This window comes from Panthera onca, chromosome D4 (assembly GCF_046562875.1).
Source record: "Panthera onca isolate mPanOnc1 chromosome D4, mPanOnc1 haplotype 2, whole genome shotgun sequence".
NCBI lineage: Eukaryota > Metazoa > Chordata > Mammalia > Carnivora > Felidae > Panthera > Panthera onca.
Window position 1 is genome coordinate 48,567,782 of NC_138351.1, and position 19,046 is coordinate 48,586,827.

Consider the following 19,046-nt stretch of genomic DNA (forward strand, 5'->3'; position numbering starts at 1 on the left):
GACATGAAACAACTTGTATTAAGATCTGAGTCAGTTCAGGTGACCTTTAGAAATCAATTACTTTAGGTTAGATTTCTCCTAGATATGATTTAAAAAAATCTACATATAGTGGGCAAATTCAATCACTGAGACAGATATTTTTTAAACTATATAAGTCAATTCAACAAATAGTCATTGAGCACTTGCTGTGTGCCAGACACATTGACGGTAATTGGAATAAAGAAAACTTGGTGCCTGACCGTAGACATTATTATTCAAGTACACAAGCTGGATAAATCTTACTTGAAGAAGAGTATTCTAGATAAGGCTTTTTTTTTTTTTTTTTTTTTTTTTTTTAAATAAGAGAGTCAGGGACAGAAGGAAGCTGGTAGATAAAGAGACTGTTGTTGGCCTTTTGGTTGCCAGAAAGGAGAAAAGTAAGTAGAGATTTTGTTCAATGCTCCTATGATAGGTGAGTTGGGTCTGAGTAGGTTAACATTCTATGAAGTTAGGCTGTCTGAGGAATAGAATACTGGATGGCACATTGTGATGGCTTTAACAAGTAGCAGTGTTATAAAGAGGTCCTCTGGCTTGATGTGATGGTTTCATCTTCTTTGAACCATTGTCAGCTTTTCTGTGGGCACAACATAGTCTGGCAGTGACAAGATACAGCATACTAAATCCTGTCATTGTGTCTGAATGTGAAGGTAAAGAAACGCTTTTTTCAAAACTCAGATGGAAAGGTGGTTGCTTTCCCAATTTCTGGCGGAAGAAATTAACTGATTACCTGCACTACCCAATCTATTCTTTGAGTTGGGGTTTTCATAATGCTTTAGATAAACACGGTAACAATATGAAGCATCGCTAACCATCTGAATACTCAAATGAGAAAGGTCAGTATATTCCTCTTAACCTTCAAACTTAGCTAATATGGGTTGATAGCAAGTCCTTCTCAAAGCCACCTTCAGGCAGTTCATTCGTATTGATCAGCTCTTTGGCTAGCAATGTGTTAAAGTGACTATCCTTGTGCTCACTTCGGCAGCACGTATACTAAAGTGACTATCCTAGAAGGCTGGATCTAAAGAAAAAAAAAGAATGAATATCCAACAAATTTTATGTAGAACTTTAAACTATAAAGGAACTATCGTTTTCTTAGATAAAAAGGAGATGAATTTTTAAATGTCATAATCTATAGAAATTTGTGAGTTTATGAACCCACTATGAAATATATTAAATGAATATTTATGTATACATTTACATATATATATATATATCTCCAAATGCTGAAGAAAGAAATTTTGTCATTTCTCTCTTTATCTGCAGCAGCTGGCAGTTTCTGGCCCATGGGAGCGCTCAGTAAATGTTGAATGATTAGATGAACAAATGAAGGAATGAAGGAATGAATGAAGCCTGGTTTGTTTTAAGCTTCTCTGAATTCCATGTATAAATAAGATTAGTCTCTTCCTGCAAGAGGAAAGACCAATGAACACACTAATTAATTGAAGTTCTCTTTGTTTGCCAACTTTTTAATTAATTGAAGTCAGCATGATTCCTTGTCCCCCCAGTACCTTGAATAATCACTGGCATATAATGGTGCTAATTACTCATACGAGTGAGTGAATGTTCTAGTGAGAGTAGACATTTTTGCCATTTCCATTCACTATACTCTTAATCCTCCCTTATTGTCTGTACTAAAGTCCCTCATTTTCTATGAAGTATGTTTCATCTGATCCTTTTTAAAAAATTTTTTTTAAACGTTTATTTATTTTTGAGACAGAGAGAGACAGAGCATGAACAGGGGAGGGGCAGAGAGAGAGGGAGACACAGAATCTGAAACAGGCTCCAGGCTCTGAGCTGTCAGCACAGAGCCTGACGCGGGGCTTGAACTCACGGACCGTGAGATCATGACCTGAGCCGAAGTCGGCCGCTTAACCAACTGAGCCACCCAGGCGCCCCCATCTGATCCTTTAACTCACAGTGGTTCTCTTTCTTTGAACTTTGGTGCATGCCATCTTTACATTTTTTAATTGACATCTAGAAATGACAGCAGTTTACCTTTATCTGCTTCTGGGAATTTATCGTGAAGACAGATTATAAAATATTGGGCAAACTCTTTTGGAAGATGCTCATTGCATTGCTATTTTTAAGCGTGAAGCAGCTGTATTCTGCTTTTCCTGTTTTTAAGAGTACAAAGTAAGGTCAAATTCCCTTTTAACATTCATATCCAATGAATCTGAGCTGCTTTTCTGCTTTCTCTGCCTAGAGTTCCTCTCCCAAGTTAAGCAGGGATATTTATTTAGCCCAAAGAATTTGTCATTATAACTTCAATGAAAAAGAGCTGTAAAAAAAATCTATTCACCTCATCAAAGGACTTGTTCAATGTGGCTGACACTGCTGTTACTGTGATATGAAGTTACTTCTGAAAGTATGAAGTCCAGCATCAGGGTTTGAACACCACTGGAATCACTACAGAAAACAAGGAGCCCAGCTCTGGCTGATTTGATGATTGTTTCTTTGTGTGCAGGGAGAGAAAACCTTTTCCTTCCAGGTGATATTATAATATGTTTACTGCACACCAAAGTGTGTATTGGGTCCAAGTGTTGTAATCCTCAGTGATAAGCTCATTCAGTACATACACCCAGCTGTCATTCTCAAGGCATATCACAATGGCTGTGCCAGGAATGGCTTCAGTATCACCCGAATGCTGCCCAACCAGCTGTTCCTTATAACATTCTAGAGCTTCAGGTCGGGCCCATTCACCAGTCCCAAGTATGACCTATTTTTTCCTGAGGTTTTTCTCTTAGGACACCTATCCATTGTCATGATCTGGCTTTAGGTAGATTCCAGTAACATTAAACATCCTAGGAGAAAGTCTTCTTTTCGAAAGCTTGTTGGCCCTGCGTAACTTTTTAGTGCACCTGGTGTGGTAAGAGAGGAAATACACCAGTTGTTTGTATTTTAAATCCTAGGCACTTATAACACTTTTGACAATCTGCTGTATTCTTGGGTGATACACTTGCTGTTTTATATTGTGAACTGAAGTGTCATTCATTTTACCTTCCCCAAACTAGGTTCTCCCTAAGATAACTGATGTCTTCACCAAGAAATTGGTAGCAACTTTTACAGGATATTTTTCTCTCTTAAAAATTATAGTCTGCCTCACTGGGCAAATTGCTGCACTAGCATATAAAAAGGAAATAAGTCAAAAGTCCAAAGATAGAATAATGACTAAGTAAACTGGTCAGTATACTAATTCAATCGGATGTTATGTAGGTACTAAAATCAAGATTAGACAGGCTATAAAATGATATTAAATATATTTATGAGTTATTAAATGAAAAAGCAGAAGCAGGTCCCAAGTTTGTACATATAATTCTGTGATATATATTAATTATATTATATTATATTATATTATATTATATATATTCTTCAAAATATGTAACTACTTTGCCATGACCTTAACTTTTGGAAGGGCATGCAGTCCATTATTAGAAAGTCTTAAGAGATGGAATGCCTACAAGTGGTTCAATACTGTTCTTTGCCTTTTGCCTCAGGTCATTTTTAGGTTCATTATGAGTTCATTTGGATGGAGATCAAGAAGTCTCTTCTATCTGGGCTGCTTTCTTCTCCCCTTCCTTAATGTCCCTTTGTCTTCACCCTTTGGCTGTTCCTTCAGGGTTAGGCCTCTCTCTCCTCTTGGTCCTTAGATTCCATTGTTTGTTTTTCAAAGAGCTAGTGTGTGTGTGTGTGTGTGTGTGTGTGTGTGAGTGTGAGTGTGTGTATAAATGGCATAGCTCAGTCCTGCCTCATGGATAAACATCCACAAGAGAAACAAACCTTTCAAATACTAAAGTGAAGGGGCTTTTAGGATATAATTGTTCCTTTTGTCTCTCTTCTTCTATTTTGCTAACATAATTTGGATCCCATAATGATATGGGCACTTGCTCTTCCCCAAAAATGAGTGAGGCAAGAAGAAACTCTACCATCCTATATTTCCTATAAGGAAATGGGACCAGAAAGGAATCTTTAAGCACCAAAAGATTTATTTATGGTGCTTGTATTAGAATGGAATATTGCATTAATTTTCCTCCCTTTTTTCTAATTTCCAAAGTGTATGTAATGGTTATAATACTTTTATAATAAAGAAAAATATATAATAGGAAATTATGAACACTTAGTGGATGAAGAGACTTATATTCCTGATTAGGAAGTTGAATTCCAGGTTAGCTCAATGAGGTGTCCAGGAACAACCAGTGAGTGGTAGAACCAGGACTAGCATCAGGGAGGAAACATGTTCTAGTAGAAGGTAGATAAGTGTTGAAGACAAACCTCAATTCTTAAAATGGTCTTCACATTTTCTGGCTGCATTTCATAGGGAAGTCTTTTCCCCTCTCTTAGCCTCAGTTTTCTCATTTAGAAAATGGAGACAGCCAGTTGGATTGTGATTTCCATGTGCTTTATACACGATCGCACGTGTTAAGTGTCTGGCCCAGATACTGCCACGTAATGGGTAATCAGCAAATATTATCTCCCTTCCTCTCCCGTTGTTCTGAATTCTGGTGCAGAGCCTTACCAGTGTACCAGCCAGCAGCTTCTCTTGACTTACTGTATTTGCTTTATTATACTGATAATACACAATGCTTTGTGTTTTAGCTGAATTGTGTTCCTGCACCCCCTCCCTCAGATTCATAAATCTAGGCCCTAACCTACCTTAGAATGTGACTGTATTTGAAGATAGGGCTTTTAAGGAGGTAATTAAGTTAAAATGAGGCCTTTAAGGTGGGCCTTAATCCATCTGACTGATGTCTTTATGAGAAGGGATTTGGATACATGGAGAGACACCAGGGCTGTGTGCACACAGAGGAAGGCCATTGTGGGGACACATTGAGAAGGTGGCCATCTGTTAACCAAGAAGAGAGTCCCTTGGTTAACAGGGAAAAACCCAACATGATAACCATTTGATCTTGAACTTCTAGCCTCCAGAACTGTGACAAAATAAATTTCTGTTGTTTTAAGTCACCCAATTTGTGGAATTTTGTTATGGCAGCCGTAGCAAATCACAGCAGATGCTTTGTAATCATAGCATACAATCAATAATTTCTTGATGAATATGATTTTTATTAGAAATAAAACTTTGTTTTATATTTCTTTTATGTCTCCTGTGGAGGCCCAGCTATTAAGGTTACTGACAACTATAATGTGATAATGAGGATTATATATGATCTTTTTTTTCTTTTGCAAATAGCAACTAGAATTGTCCTTTTTATGAAGTTATAGGAGTAAATGCAATTAAAGCTGAAAAGATTATTCCTCATTGCCTGTCTAGACATGGGAAGAGAGAATTAAATCTTCAAATGTAATTTCAGAAATTAAGATTAATGACCAGGAGTATATGATTCCCTCACATGCTGGTGACCTCATGTTGTCTGAGAGTAAATGTGGGGGCTTCTCACTATCTTTGTATTAATGAATATGATTAAGTAATTTTAAATATAGTCAGGATATAACATTAACTCATCAGTGTTGGAAGTTTGCCTTGTGTTTTTCAGAGGACTGAAACCAGTCAATCATGAGAGAGAAAGTCAAAGGATTTTTTACTGAGTTTTAAAAATTACAATTGATTTTCATTTTCTGGATTATGGGAAATGTGGGAGAAAGTGAGTTATCTTAATTAATTTATGGACAGGACATCAAGAGATAAAAATTTTTTTTTTCAGGGTTTTCAATGTTTGCCAAGTCTAAGAGCTCAAAGGAGAATTTAGTGATAAATGGAAAAAACTCTGGACAGTAAGATAGCAAATTTATTACTGGCAAAAATGCAGAAAATAGTGTTGAAGGGAGTAGGGGGCTACTTCTTTTTGAGCCAACATGGTCTTTGCATGTCCCCTCTTGCACATCCACGTACGCATACATGCATACGAGGCACATTTTTCTAATGTCTTGCCATTACCATAACTTGCTGAATAATCTTTGGGTGTTAATTAACACCTCTGGCCCTCATTCACATTTCTAAATAAAAACCGTTAGAGTAGATAATCTAGATATACTTTAGCATACCTTCTAATTCTAACGTTCTATGATTCTATTGCATCTGGAGATGTGACCAAAAAATGAGGGGCTGAAAGTGATGTCACTTAGGGAAGCTACTGGTCATACTGGGTCTGCTAGTCTCCTAAAGATAATCTCTGCAGAGGGTGGAGAGACCTAACACCAAATCTTAAGCTTCAAAATGACTGGAGAGCTGTTTAGTGCTCAGTCTCAGAACCAGAGAAATGACTGTGGAAGGCAGTCAAAATATTTGTTGGATGAACAACAAATGTTGTTGGATCTCGAGATCATGAGGATGGATTAATGTTTCCAGTGCTGTTTTGGACCTATATGATTTATTATGATGTCACGTGGTCATATTTTTCAGGGTCATGTTGACATGTCTACTCAATTATTACACATGATTAGAGGATTAGAGAATTATAGAAATATAATCACATGTTGCTGCTAAACTGAAAAGGATCTAAAATAGCAGAAACACTTTAAAGAACATTTCATTGTTTTTTTCCTATATAGAAAAACAATAAACTTTGTTTTATCCTTCTTTTCCAACCCTTCCTTTTGTTTTGTTTTGTTATTATTTATTAAATTTTTAAATGTTTGTTTATTTTTGATAGAAAGAGACTGAGTGTGGGCAGGGAAGGGGCAAAGAGAGAGGGAGACACAGAATCTGAAGCAGGCTCCAAGCTCTGAGCTGTCAGCACAGAGCCCCATGCAGGACTAGAACTCGTGAACCATGAGATCATGATCTGAGCCGAAGTCAGTGACTTAACTGACTGAGCCACCTGGGCACCCCTTGTTTTGTTTGGTTTTTATCACAATCTATAGTCATTAGGGAAAAGATGTATTTTCTGAGTGTAAACGTCATGAGGGAAGGGGTATTGTATACGTCATGAGGGAAGGGGTATTGTATGTCTTTTTAAAAAAAATTTTTAATGTTTATTTATTTGTGTGAGAGAGAGAGAGAGAGAGAGAGAGAGAGAGAGAGAGAGACAGAGTGCAAGCAGGGGAGGGGCAGAGAGAGAGGGAGACACAGGATCTGAAGCAGGCTGCAGGCTCAGAGCTATCTGCACAGAGCCTGACGTGGGCTCAAACCCATGAATCATGAGGTCATGACCTGAGCCGAAGTTGAATGCTTAACCGACTGAGCCACGCAGGTGCCCCTATCTTTTTCACGCACCTAGCAATCATGACAAGTAGAGCTATTTAAAAAAAAATTAAACTCATTTATTTATTTTGAAAGAGAGCAGGGCAAAGGCAGAGAGAGAAGGAGAGTGAGAATCCCAAGCGGGCTTCGTGCTATCATAGCAGAGGCCGATGTGGGGCTTGATTTCACAAACTGCGAGATCATGACCTGAGCCAAAATAATGAGTCGGGTGCTTAATGGACTGAGCCACACAGGTGCCCCAAAGAGAGCTATTTATTAAATGAATAAATGAATACTGAAATGTATAACCATAGAAAGACAAATGATATTTGGCTCACTTTTCCTCAGTACTGGGGCAAGATAGCTTGGAAAGAAGGGATGTATGTATGTAGTTATATTTATAACACATTTAGAGAAATATACGGATATTGTTGTTATAATAAAAAATAAAATCTCTGATTATTTTTCTTGGTTAAGTTTGAAGGAAACTGCTTATGATTGAAAAAAGGCAAAATTAAAAACGATTAGATTTCTAGCCATTCTTTTAAAAAGCCTGGTTGATTTAAAAAGGGAATTTTCGAAATATTAGCCATATGGCAAGAACTAATTAGAGACAACGAAATTACCTTGAAGTATGGCGTGCCTCAGACACAACTCTTCTGGCAGGTAGCTTAGCATTGCTCTTCTCTCCCAGGTCATTATCACATTTCTCTGTGTGTCTGAGTTTGGTGCACACTTTCTGTGACTTAGGAGCCCTGATGTAGCTGAAAAGCTATATAAGAACAATCATCAGAATAAGAACCAGCCCAGCATTCTGACTCAATAAGGATAAAGAGGAAATCAGCTGCCTAATGAAGCTCTTTCTATGCCCCCTGCCATTGTGAAAAATAGAGGCTAGTGTATTCCATTATGAATCTGTATGTTTCTCTTCTCACCCTTCCTTGGCCTGAGAATCAAAGGCCATTTCTGACAGATCTGACCCTCTGAGTTCTCATCTTCACTCATGCCTTCAACTATCACCTCTATGCAGATATCTCCCCAGATCGATATTTCAATTCACATCTCCCTCAACCCTTGCTGCAATCCTGCACCCTAACAGAACCATTTTCATTTTTAAAATTTTGTCCATTTTGACCTTATAGTTGCATACTTTCAGAGTCAAAAATCACATACACTATCTCATTCTGGTTTTTTTTCCCTCAAAAATCAAATCATTAAAACCCACAAATTGGACTTTTACATTTTTCTTCTTAATGAATATGTTGCAGGGGACTGAGGTACTTTTTTGGGGAAGTAGGGAGTATCAGAGACATTTGCCAGCTTCGTTTTTTGTTTCCTGAATAAAAGCACTGAGTAAGCATGACATATACATCACTTTAATGTTGAGAATGCAGAGTAAAATTTCTTATTTTTATTTTTTCAACATTTATTTATTTTTGAGACACAGAGAGAGACAGAGCCTGAGTGGGGGAGGGGTAGAGAGAAAGGGAGACAGAATCTGAAGCAGGCTCCAGTCCTGAGTTGTCAGCACGTGAGGCCTGAGCCCATGAACTAGGAGTTCGTGACCTGAGCCGAAGTCAGACACTCAACCGACTGAGCCACCCACGTGCCCCTAGAATGCAGAGTAAAATTAAAGAGATTTATTCTCTCCTCGAATTTGACTCTGAAAATAACTTGTACCAATATTAGAAACATTGTATCCTCAACCTTGGAATCACATGGTTTCTGCAAATTTAAGACATAGAAGTGGTTGCGATTGAAAAACAATATTTAAAGAATGCAAAAGAGGAGCTCTTTTAAAGACTGTTCAGTCATACATTTAGTTTATATTCAAAAGCATGTTTTTGATCCAATATATCTAGGCACTATTTATATATCTCAGAAAATCTTAAATATTTATATAGGTCTCAGAAATTCTTAAATATTGTAAACTACAACTTAGTCATTATGAAATATGTCCCTGACTTACCCAAATCTCAGATTTGAAAAAAAATTTCAACTATCCGTCTGTGATCCATAAAGTCTGAATGATACATGATCCGTGGTGCTGGCACTTTACTTCTGCAGGGAATAATGTCCTTCTGAGGTCTTTCTCACTTACAGGGTACTTCTCTCTACCCCAGCTATCAATCCTCCATGAGCCTCATAGTAACCCTGGCAAAGGGAGGCCAATGAGTTTGCTCTCCTGGCCTTAAATATTCTAGAAATGCATTTCCTTTCATCTAGCCATGCAAACAACATCATCTCCCATCACTGACTATATACCGGAAGCATTCAGGACTCTGGGTTTATCTTTGTCTAATTGTATGATACCTCCCTACTTCATTATGGTTTCTATTTCTTTATATAGTATGCCACTCTGGAGCCTCTCCATGAAGAATTTGCATTGCTTCTAAGTAGAATGGGTCCCTCTTGCCACCTAGTTTGACCCGATTTGCCACCAGAAGTGTAGAAAACTTGCCTCTGGTTTAGTTGTACAACGAACAGGTTTTAGCCATAAAGCGTATCTTTTTAAAGCGTTATATTTTGGAAAAAAGTCATGAAAATGTATTAAACTGATTTTTGAATAATTTCATGAAGGTGTTTGACGAGAATGTTTGGCAGCATATCCAGTGAGAGACCAAAGCAAAGAATTCCTCCACGTCGCTTTCTTTGGAAACTTAAGATTTTTCTCTCTTGTGCTATATTTAGATGTGTGGCATGTCTAATTTTCTGCTTCTGTGCCTCACTGTGCTTCTAGTGCTTATTGTAATCCAGCTAAAGTGTCAGGCCAGAGTCTGAAGAAATCTTGAAGTTCCTACCTGAGTGAGCCAGCGTGTAGCAGTCTGAGGACCCTCTGTATTGGACCCCTCTCATCCTGCTTTTCACCGAAGCACTCCTGACATTGTAAACGGAAGTCAATACAGCCTTTTCTCAATAAAGGAGTTCTAAAAAGTTAACTCAAAGTGTTTCATTAATTCTGCAAGACTCGGAGTAGCTGGGAAGTTGGTGATGTAACCAGATTGATCAGATGGTAACAGCTGCCAATTAAATTTAAATAAATTTAGTTCAATTCAAGTCAGGCTGATTCAATTCCATTAAACTCATTTCACACGCATCTACTGAGTGCCTATATAGTCACATACAGCATTAGGTTACGAGTGCATAGAGATGCATAAAATACATTCACTATGTACAATCTAACAATGAGAGCAAGCATATAAACAAAATAAATTGTAATATCATTCAATAAGTAGAATAATGGAATCATATACACAATGCTGAAGTACTTAATTTTGAGAAGGGAGCTATAGTGAAGGACTTCTCAACAATGCTTCCTGGAAGGAGTGATACGTAAGCAGGATTTTGAAAACTGACCAAGAGTATGTTAAGTGTCAGGGTGGGGTCAAGGTTAGGCAGAGGGAAGACCATTCGATACCCTACTCTAACCACTATGGCCTTGGATAGGCTCTTATGCATACAATACTGACCTTGGCTGTGTTCACATGTTTTTTTCACTTCAGCTATTTTTTAAAAGATGAATATTTTTCTGCAGTTGTATTAAAAACAAATGCATAAACCAAGAGATAAATGGCTGTGACCTGGGATGCTATGCTACAACACGAACAGCATCTTCTGGATTTGTGAAAAGTGGTAAACTTAGTTTTAACCATCATTCAAAAAAAGAGCAATGAAACCAGTGGGAAAATAGTAAAAATGCAAAGTAAGTATGAATCAAGAGACTTGAGTTTAATTCCTCATTCTGACACCAAGAAGCTTTTGATTTGGGTTAAGTTGTAAATCCTCGCAGGCTGTAGATTTTCTCATGAGTCAACTGAGGGGATAACTAGGAAACTCTTTGGTCTTCCCTACCTTTTAAAGCATTCTCTACTTCTATAGAATGGCCAGGACAGTGAAAATAACCCAAGGCAGGCAGAGTAAATAGTAGAATGAGTGTAGTCTTTGGAGTCAGCAAACTTCACATTGAACCCTGTCTGGATTTTGTACAAGTTGAGAGATCCATGGGGCAAGGGCATCATTTCCTTAGTTATTCTTATGTGCAGAACACCTGTTTTACAGCATTGTGTGAATTACTGCAACAACATGATCAAAATACCTACAGAGTTCCTTGCACATAGTAGGTACTCATTAAATGTCAATTTCTATTTCCATCTTCTTTTATTCTGAGTAGCAGAAACTAGTCAGTCTTTTTTAAAGGGACCCTCCAATATTTGAAATATCGATCTGGGGAGATAACTGCATAGAGGTGATAGTTGAAGGCATGAGTGAAGATTGTTGTTATAGTTTAATTATTCTCCGACTTAGAGATTGCCCTGTCCGTACTGTGGCCAAGATATGCTAGATTGAGCAGAGTAGAGAAGTGGAATAAGGAGTCATAGAGCTATGGGATATTTGATGACTGTGTTGTTGTTGTTTTTTCCTCCAAAGGGAAAGTCATTTCACAAACTTGTGCCTTAGTGGCCTCAGCTGCTTTTCTGTCTCTCATGATCTTTCATTTCTGCCTAATTATTAACACTGATACCATGCAACTCGACTAGTCAGCACATTTGCTGATAAAGGGGCATTTCTTACACAATAATTCTCTTGCATTTTACTTCATAGCCACGATTTACTAACCAAGATTTGTAAGGGGGGGGGGGTCCTCATATGAAGACTTCTGTGCTTTGATAAGGACATACTGTACTTCATTTGAGAAAAGATAGTACCATAAATAATATTACAAGAGGCAAGGTAGCTCAGTTGGTGCTAAAATAAGCTGAGTGTAGAGTTTGTAAGAGCTAATGTGGATGCCCCCACACCTCAGTTCCTCCTAGGGACTTTCTATTCTTGTTTCATTCTTTTTTATCAAGCACTTCAGGCCCAGTTTCACAGAAGCTGGAATCCTTTGCTTTTTGTGATGTGTGTGCTTTTTGAGAAGATGTGACTAAGGGCACCTCCTCATGGAATGGGAAAGATTCTTCCATTTCTTATCAAATGGTATGATAACATGTGATCCTTACTTTACTAAGGGGTTGTTAGAAATGATGGCATAGATGTCTGCCTGGTATCCTGGGAAGATCAGGGACTGAAAAATCAGACAGATATAAGTTCAAAGCTTCGCTCATCACTTAGTAACTGGGACTTTCCATTATAAGTTTAATTCCTCTGAGATTTGGTTTCCCCACCTATAAGATAAGGCTAATAATAACTTCTGTATGAGCTGTTGAGAGATACATTGAGATGACATGTGTAAACTGCTAAGCGATATCTCTTGCATAAGGTATAATAAGCAGTAGGTGCTTATTAAATTTAATGGAATTTTATTTTATTTAAAATTAAATTTTATTTAAATGGAAGCCATTAAAAACAAAACAAAACAAAAACAAAAACAAAATAAATGGAAGCCATTAAGAACAAAAAATGAGCACAAAATAACAAAGACAAAGTGTCAGTAATTTCAGTTGTGGTTTTTTATTTCCCAACAAATGAAGGTCACAAACGTCCTGTAGAAAGAAATTGGCTGGAATTTCAATTTTCAATCTTGTTTGTTGAATAAACCAATAAATAAATAAATAAATAAATAAATAAATAAATAAAGCTGAGCTAGAGAATCTGTAAGATAACTTTTTTTTCCCCAGTGAAACGGAATTTGGCAAAAGTTTTCTGGTCATAAAGGTAACTACTGAGAGAAGGCAGGAAGATTTATGGGACATAAGTAACAATCTTCCAGCTCAGTAATAGTATGTTGCAAGCAAAAATAAGAAAAGCCATTGTAAAACATTGAAAAGGATGTTACTGTGCAGGTCTGGGGTACGTTTTCAAGAGACCATGTTGGTATGAGTGGCCAACATGAATATCTGTGATTATATGAATGTGCCGTGATTACCTGACTGATAGTGAGCTTGCTAATGTGGCTGGCTGTGGTGGAGAGTACCAGTGTGGAAAGGTGGGTATAAAACTGCAGTCACTGAGACAGTGTGTTTTTATCCTGCTGTACATTTCCCACAAAGCCAAATAACTGGTGAGACTGGTCTTTGAAAAAGCAGCCAGTGACATGCTATGCTAATAACCCCAACCTTAAGCCTCCAAAATTGTTATATACGCTCCTTAGAAGAGCAGTCAAAGGCATTCGATGAAAAAAAAGGAGGGGCGGCTTTTTCATTGTCAAATAAGTTTGGAAATGCTAAATGTCATGTCCCCACCAAGGATCATCACCATATAGATTGGCGTATGAAAAGCTCTGAGAAGTCCTGCAGTTAAAAACAGCTGATTAATTACGGGAATAGTTCAGCGCTTCCCTAATTTTAACACTGGCATTGTTTATCAAGGAATTTTTAAATAAACATCCTGTTGTGCTAGTGATCTGGAAAACATACTTGGGGAAATCCTGTAATTGGCACTTAGGAAAAAAAAAAATAGAATTGCATATATGGTAATAGGAAGGAGTAAGTTCTTTCAGGGAGACAGACATTTACAATTTTACATCTCCGGAAATGTACTCTTCATGCTTTCTCAGTGCTGGTATTTTAGTCATTTGTGAAGAATGTAGTGGAATCTTTTGGTGCTGGCTTATGACTAGCTGAAATAAGTTTCTTGTACGACAGCATGGAGCAAGAATCAGTTATTTCATAGTTTTATTTTGCAGATTAAGGCACCAGAGCTAGGTCTCATTGTCTGATGAAATCCTTTCGAGGTTTTGTTCTATAGCTTTCAAGTCCTGATGTAGCTTTCTTTTTAACTAAAACTATTTTCTTAATTTGAGCAATTCACCGGGTTGAAGAAAACTTGTAAGCACTGTTAGTACTTGTCAGGAGTAAATGGGACTCTAGAGAGTTCTTTGAAATAGGAAACATTTGAACAGAATATCATCTTGCTTTCAGCTGTTTGTATAGATGCAATTTCTGCAATTCTATACCTCACAGCTCGAATTCCTCTTCATCTGTGTCTCAGGCTTCCATCAATAATCCCTCTGCTCAAACACACTTGACAAGAGAGGTAGAGTAGACGCCCTTGCAATATCTTCTGAATGTTACTCAGCAGTGATGTGTAATCGGGTTCATAAATTTTAGGAAGAAAAACGTAAAACTGAAGACGGGATTCAATCCATATGAATCCACATTGGACAAGGGTAGTGTGAGGAGCATTTTATAAAATCAGCTTTTGATTAGACAGTGGAGATTTTGTAAAACATTAAAAAAACAGTGATTACAGATTCTTATTAGATATATGCATCACCTATATATGATAAATGTGGTATTTATATATAAAATAAAATCTTCCTACCATGTACCGTAATGTATGAGAGAACTGGCTGTTTTCTAGATCCAATTATATTCACCTTACACAGTGTGATTTCTGATATATCTTCCCAATCGAAAAACTTTACAGTAGAGTTGTTATCCCATCTCATAACATCAGTATTGGAAAAAAGGACCTAGTTTGTATGTGTTAAGTAAGACACTGGATTCTTGCTGCCTTTCTGAAATTCAGGAGAAATCTGTACTATAGCCCACAACTATTTAATATTAAAAGATTAGGAAAAAATAATAGACATTCTTTTCAGACAGTGAAAAACATTAGGTTAATTGTATTGATTTGGATTTTTCTGTTTACTTGGTGAAAGTTGTTAAAAAATTATTCTAGTTATTTTTGAACAAAATTTAAAGAATAAATATATTTTTAAAGCTATGCAGTTTATTTTTCTTTCAATTTATACTATAGCCATGTACTCTACTAACTTTTCATTATTTGTTTATAAAGTAACATTGGAACTTTATGGGAAATATACTATATATGTATATTTAGCCTGGACTATTTTTCCCTCAAGTCTAATATGTTTATGTTTCCTTTATGGTTTTAGTTACAAAATAAAAAAAAAATACTATGTATTAAGCATTGTTTGGAAACAGGAATGATGAGTTTATAAAAACTTTTGTCTTAATACAAGGAATAGAGAAGTCGAGGTATATGACGATAGGCTTCCACTCTACTTTCTCTAGGGCAAATTGCACTGTTCGAGGAATTCTTTTAAGCTCACAATTATAGCAGATAAGCATTATATAATTTCACAAGAATATCCTATTGACTAATTGAAAGAAATTACTTTAAAAGTTTTGAAAGTAATGAGGCCTGAAGGCCCATTTAACATGAACTCTACTCTGTTGAATTCACAGTCATTCTTCTCCTTTCATTCAACTCTTCAGAGATTAGAGAATTCCAGCCTATTTTGGAAGAAGTCACTGTCTGGAGTGCAGAAGGCTACTTTGCTCTCTGTGTCCACTTAACCTTTGACTGCTCTGAGAGCCTACCAAGTGTCAATCAGGGCTCAGTGGACACAGGTGCCTGGGGAACAGGACAGAGCAGCTCACCTTACCCAGGACATCAGACCATCTCCAGATGGCAAAGAACTTCTGAAGTTATGAACTAACTTGCTTGTGATGCAAATTAGTGACCTGGGGCGAGATGCTTCATTAATGTTCCTGCTCCCCTGAGCCACCAAGGTGTCAGAAGTAGGACTGCTTACTCTCACATTTTTTCTCTCTGTAATATGTGTTAACGACCCTTTATTCTCATAGAGATGGTCCAATCAATTGCTTGTGGCTGGTTAATAAACTACCAAAGCAGAGATGAAAATTAGATTCCATTTAGAAGAAAACAGTGTTTACCTTTTCCCATGGAAATGTGTGAAAAAGCTTTAGAAAATTCTGTGACCATATATAAGGTCTCAGAGGAGACTGTGATTAAAAATAATAAAAAGGAGAAATATGAGTTTCTATCCAGATCACTATTTCATTTTTTTTATCCAACAAGTGATGAGAAAAATTATGCGAACCCATGCATTTGCCCTGAGTTATGATTGTATTATATTAACCTCAGCTGACAATATCCTATATTGACTTTGGCTTACTTAAAATTCTGCCTCTTGGGTATAAACACACATCTAAAATTGACTCAGCTCATTTCTATCTTGCTGAGGTCACTTTACCAGTTACTCCCAACTACTGAACTTATTTCATGTGTTCTCTTTTTTCAGTATTACATTCTCAAATTTTTGGCACCTGGGAATTTCTCTGTGATGGTTTTATTACTGAATTCAAGATTCGTAGTTACGATCAGCTTTTATGGCTAATAAGATGCTAAGATGAGCTAATAGGGTTTTGCTTCTTTTGTTTAATATGGATGGAATGGTTCTGATTACAGTGAACACTGGCCAGTCATTTGCCGGGAAAGTGGTCCCATAAAGAATGGGTTGTCTTTTTCCATAAATTACCTCAGCAGGAAAAAAAAAATGCATGACAGTTCACTATGGCTGTCATCTTGGAATCCAGGTAGCTCATATGGAAGAAGTAATGATCTTAGCAATGTCTGAGAAGGATACTTCTGAAATTTCACTACTAAAAAGAACAGACGCTAATAATGAAGATATAGGATCAGTAAATATTTGCGCACCTATATTATATCGAGTACCATTTATTCAGTTGTGTTGCTTTTCAATAGAATACACTAGGTCATTTAGTGCCAGTGTGAAACCATGGAGTGTATTTTCTATAACAAGTGGGAAGGCTCGCTTTTCTGTTCAAATTGACTGAATAAGCTACTTCCAGCAGATATTTAAGTCCTGTGGAATTATCCTTTATTATGTATCAGGGGGACAAAAAAGAAAGGATTCAGAGAGGAGAGGTGTGAGTCATTATGTGAGTTTTGGGGAAGTGTGAACGCTGGGTGATTCTTTATTCTAGTATGAGCAGTACTTTGAAAGATTAATTTAAGACTAATCTTCTTTAAAAGTTCATGATAGTAAAGGTTGGGATAGATTCCATAAATGAAAAATCATTTTTATGTAGTTATAAAAATTGCCAAGTTACAATTTCAACATTATAAAAATAGCAATATAATTTGAATTCATGGATAAACTCCACATGTTATCAAATGCATGTTTCTTTTATTTTTTTTATTTTTTGGCTTATTAATTATAAGAAGGGTACTCTCTAATTGTTGTTAGAAGTGAATTACCAGATTATGATACTGATGCAATTTCTATAACTAATTTGATCAAATAGATACACCAAATTAATACAATTTCAGGTATATGGAAATACTTATTTTGTTGACAGATATTGGATGTTAAAATAGTCCCTAAGCATGATTTGAATATATAGTTTTGTAAGTTTCCTGTGTAGCTTGAACGGCTATGAGGGTCAGATTCTTCTGATCTCTATAACAATAGGTGAAAATCTGATATAATGCTGGATTCTTACAGTTGAAGAAACACTTTTACTGCAAGTATAGGAATAATCCGGGTTTTTAAATTTTGAATTAAATATGTAGATAATATGAGTTCTTGTTAATTTAAAATAAACTTAAAGTATATGTACTCTGAGGATTTTCCAAAAGTATAAATTTAAGTTAGAATAAATTTAGCTTCACTTGGGAGACAAAAAGTGGACTTTTCAGAATAAAAATCTATGCCATGGAAAATAGCTATTATTTTCACTGATTATACACATTCCATGGCAACTGCTTTGTTGGAGTCTTGATGTCACTGTATCAGTGTTGAAGATTCTAGCTGCTACCACTAAGGGAAGAAAAGAATGAGGCAATTTAATACAGCAATGTATCTGCACAGGATGCCCTCTGAGGTAGCTCATATTTTTGAAGGATGTGATGGAAGGCAGAACAAATAACTGAGAATGAACTTGGAAGAATAGTGCCATGGCTAAGTGGTGATTAAGCAGCGATGGAGATAAAAAAAAAAAAAAAAAAAGAACATGAAAATGATTTCTACTCGGTTGACTAAGAAAAATTACTTTCTTGGGAAAGTAAATGTAGTTGGGGAGAAAGGAGTCGGGTTCTTATTTACAGTCTCTACTATGTTTAAGGGCTTTAGTCTGTGCTTCCATTTAATCCTCAGAGCAATATACATAAGGTGGGTATTTAATAGACGAGAAGGCAGAGGCTCAAAAAGATCAATAATTTGCCTCAGTTAATATAGTGAGGATGTAGAATCCAGATTTGTTTGGCTCCAAGCTCATGTTCTTATTCATGACACATAAAATTCGGTACATGACCCAAAACTGCTGCTACTAAACTTTTAAAAGTTTTGTTTTGCTTGAATTATGTGTATATTATTTATCTTTTCTTTTAAGAATCATTTCTGAAATCTTCGCTTGAATTTACTCCAATTTCAGTAACTGTTTTGAAAACGTCATTGCTTTATATAGTAGCTCTGCTCACTGTAACATCTTTCACTCTCAGATTCTTCATGATTGGATACTTCCTTTTGGTTCTTGGTCAGACAGAGTATGTCCTATGTAAGTATTTCCATAAGGGCACTAGGATGATACATTTCAAACTTCTGTGTATTTGACAATATGGTTCTGTTGTCTTCCCGAGCAAATACAGCCTGATGGGAAGACATTATTTCCTTGGGAAATAATCTTTTTTCCACTCCCACCTAAATTTGTAATAATTATCCCAAATATAGTAAGTCAAGAGAAGCTGCTGGCTGGTACACTGGTAAGGCTCTGCACCAGAATTCAGAACAACGGGAGAGGAAGGGAGATAATATTTGCTGATTACCCATTACGTGGCAGTATCTGGGCCAGACACTTAACACGTGCGATCGTGTATAAAGCACATGGAAATCACAATCCAACTGGCTGTCTCCATTTTCTAAATGAGAAAACTGAGGCTAAGAGAGGGGAAAAGACTTCCCTATGAAATGCAGCCAGAAAATGTGAAGACCATTTTAAGAATTGAGGTTTGTCTTCAACACTTATCTACCTTCTACTAGAACATGTTTCCTCCCTGATGCTAGTCCTGGTTCTACCACTCACTGGTTGTTCCTGGACACCTCATTGAGCTAACCTGGAATTCAACTTCCTAATCAGGA

The 19,046-nt window shown here is 36.7% G+C and overlaps 1 long non-coding RNA gene across 2 annotated transcripts in view; it reads right to left on the reverse strand.

The window, feature by feature from the left end:
* Positions 1 to 19,046, reverse strand: part of LOC132663840 (uncharacterized) — a 54,460-nt gene that overhangs the window by 34,917 nt on the left and 497 nt on the right. For both annotated transcript variants that reach the window (XR_013551591.1, XR_013551590.1), the window contains exons 2-3: positions 9,976 to 10,194; positions 7,801 to 7,946 (exon numbers count right to left, since the gene is read on the reverse strand). This is a non-coding gene — a long non-coding RNA (uncharacterized LOC132663840). The remainder of the gene's footprint in view (positions 1 to 7,800; positions 7,947 to 9,975; positions 10,195 to 19,046) is intronic.